We start from the raw sequence: 2,968 nt of genomic DNA, 5'->3' as shown, positions 1-2,968 counted from the left end.
TAATTAACTCTCCCCCCCATAAAACAAAACAAAACAAAAACGTACATTCTTATGGTGGCCTCCATTCCTACTATATACACTTCTTCATTAATTCACTCACTCATTTATTTATTCATTTTTCAAAATTGATATGTTTTAATGAAACTTGGATTTGACAGAAATGATTTATCAGGTATCAAACCAATTTTAAAATTTTATACTCGTTTTTATATGATAACAGTGGCACTATATTTTCCTGAGTTTTAATCCTCCAATCGCAAACAAATCCAGTTGGTTTTTCTCAGCACTCTGCACAGAGTGGTAGTTTGGAAAATTATTTCCAAGCTTGCTGTGCATTGAATGCTAACAGGCTCACAAATGGAATGCATTTCCTTTCTGTTGGCCACAGAAAAGCCACTGCAATTTCAAGGGCCTTGGGACCAGATTTCTGATGTTATTTACTCTTATTTCACAATTAAATTCTAAGAACTGGTCTCAGATAAAATATTTGCATCTTGTTTTCCCCTGAAATGATCTGTTTGGAAGTATTGTGTTTCTGGGAGATTTGTCTGCAACACTTTCTGTTTTGGTTATATCTCAGAGGAAAATTGATGTTTATGTGTGACTAGGCATTAACTAAAAATAAGGCTAATTAGTTGTTTCTATCATTTATAATACAGTTTGATAGGTACTCTTTTTATGTTATCCCAAAATACTGCATAAATCTGCTAGGAAGATGATAAACTGGGTCTAGTCTGTCATCATATTCTTTCCCACACTATTCCTACATAGGTTGTTTACTTTATGTTTATGATAAAGTTGTTCATAGTTGATAACTCACATTGATTATTTACAAATAAAAATAAGTTTAAAATAATTATATAATGAAATTGAGAAAAAATATACTCTGGTTATATTTTTATCAGAGACTTTACATTAAAATTTTTCTTCAAATTTTCTGAATCTACTTTGGTTTAAATGTGTTAGTTTAAATTATAATTTCTCCTCTTTCGAAGCCAGGTACAAAAAAAAAAAAAAAAATCACATATTATATGATCCTTTATATTAGGGGTGTCGAACTCAATCAGAGAAGGGGCCAAAATCTAAAATCCAGCCTAAATCGCGGGCCGAATGGTTTACTGAACAGTCATAAACTGACAATGTCATAAACTGACAGCGGAGTGCAGTGATGACAGCGCGGTGCGGGCCACATTGCAAGGCCTGGCCGGCCGGATTTGGCCCGCGGGCCTTGTGTTTGACACATGTGCTATATGATACTAGAGGCCCGGTGCATAACATTCGTGCATTCAGGGAGTAGTGAGGGGGTTCCTCAGCCTGGATGGGGAGAGGGCCAAAGCTGTCAGCTGGACATCCTTAGTGCTGCCACCTTAGGCCACTGCAGCTGTGCTCCCCAGCCAACAGCCAGGCTTTGGCTAAGCTGTGCTCCCCATGTGGGAGTGTACTGACCACCAGGGGGCAGCACCTGCATTGAGCGTCTGCCCCCTGGTAGTCAATATGCACCATAGTGACCGGTCGTTCCACTGTTCAGTCGATTTGCATATTACCCTTTTATTATATAAGATATTCAGAGTAGGCCAGAAAGATTAGTGGTTACCATGTTGTGGCAAATGGCCCTTGAGAAAGACAGCCAGCCCCCAGAGGAATCAGGAAAGTAAACCTTTATTACGAAGCACTGCTAGTCCAGGGCCTGATCCAAAGCCTGAACTGCCAATGTGGGGAGGTTTTGATGTATATATATTTTCTTGTGGTGGCCCCTTGGGGTGGGCTTTTCAGCTCCGCCCAAGTCAGTTAGAATGGGGAAGTAAGGTCTCTGTTTAACTAGATACTGAACTAGGCTATAAATCCCCAAAGTTGTCCCCCTATTTTCCTTCTCAGCCAAAGGATGAGGGAGGTGGGAATGTGCATGTTTGCTTAATGAATGCACAGAATGTTTTCTGGGGTGGTGAAAAAGGTGGAAACTAGAGAGAGGTGGTGGTTGAGCACTGTTGTGAATGAACTAAATGCTAGTGAATTGTACACTAGTTTAATCTTATGGTATGTTATCTCCATTTTAATGAAAAATATACATGGAAGTTTTTAGTATGCATTTTTATTATTTTTTTTTGTTTGTTTTTATTGACATTACTGAGGTTACACTGGCTTGTCAGACCTTACAGGTTTCAAGTGTACAACTCAATAAAGCCCCATCTGCACACTGCTTTGTGTGCCCATTGATTGCCCCAAGCAAAGTCTCTTTCAGTCCCCATATCTCCCCCCTTTGCCACCTCCACCTATTCTACTCCCACCTTTTCTTCTAGCTATTACCACACTGTTGTCTGTGTCCATGTATTATCTATGTTTTTTGGCTACTCCTTTCACCTTTTAGTACGTATTTTGTAAATGACCAATTTAATTAAAGCTAAATATTTTAAAGATTACTTCTCTTTATTTTTAACTCATTTTTAATTACAGTACTCATAATGTTAAAAAAACAACAGCTAATGATTTATTCTCAGGTATCTCATATTAATTTTTGATGATTTTTGATACTACTTTGTTTATCCACTTATGTTTTTACCATCCCGTTTCTTATTAAATACAATTCTCCTGTTACTTTCCCAATGATATTATACTTACTTTTTGACTTGCCTGTTCACTGTCATTTGAAAAAAAAATCCAAAATTCTAATCATTTCTTTGACTTTCCTGTCTTCTTCAAATTATGCTGTAGAAATACTCATCTTTTTCTGTCAGTCATATCTTACTATATGTCTGTCTAAATTAATCTAGGGACTCCTCTTTTTCACTTATACATTACTTTAAAGTTGAATCTCTGCATTTTATGTAAATATGACACATTTTGACAGGAGCTTTTATTCAAGAGTTCAAAAAAAATGAATCCATAAATAGAGATACACATAATATAAATTTATATTAGAAAGATATCTAAATTCATCAGACACTGTATCAATAAGATTTTATTGAGTACC

Source organism: Pipistrellus hanaki (assembly GCF_964339955.1).
Source record: "Pipistrellus hanaki genome assembly, chromosome: 5".
Classification (NCBI taxonomy): domain Eukaryota; kingdom Metazoa; phylum Chordata; class Mammalia; order Chiroptera; family Vespertilionidae; genus Pipistrellus; species Pipistrellus hanaki.
This window is presented reverse-complemented; position numbering follows the sequence as displayed.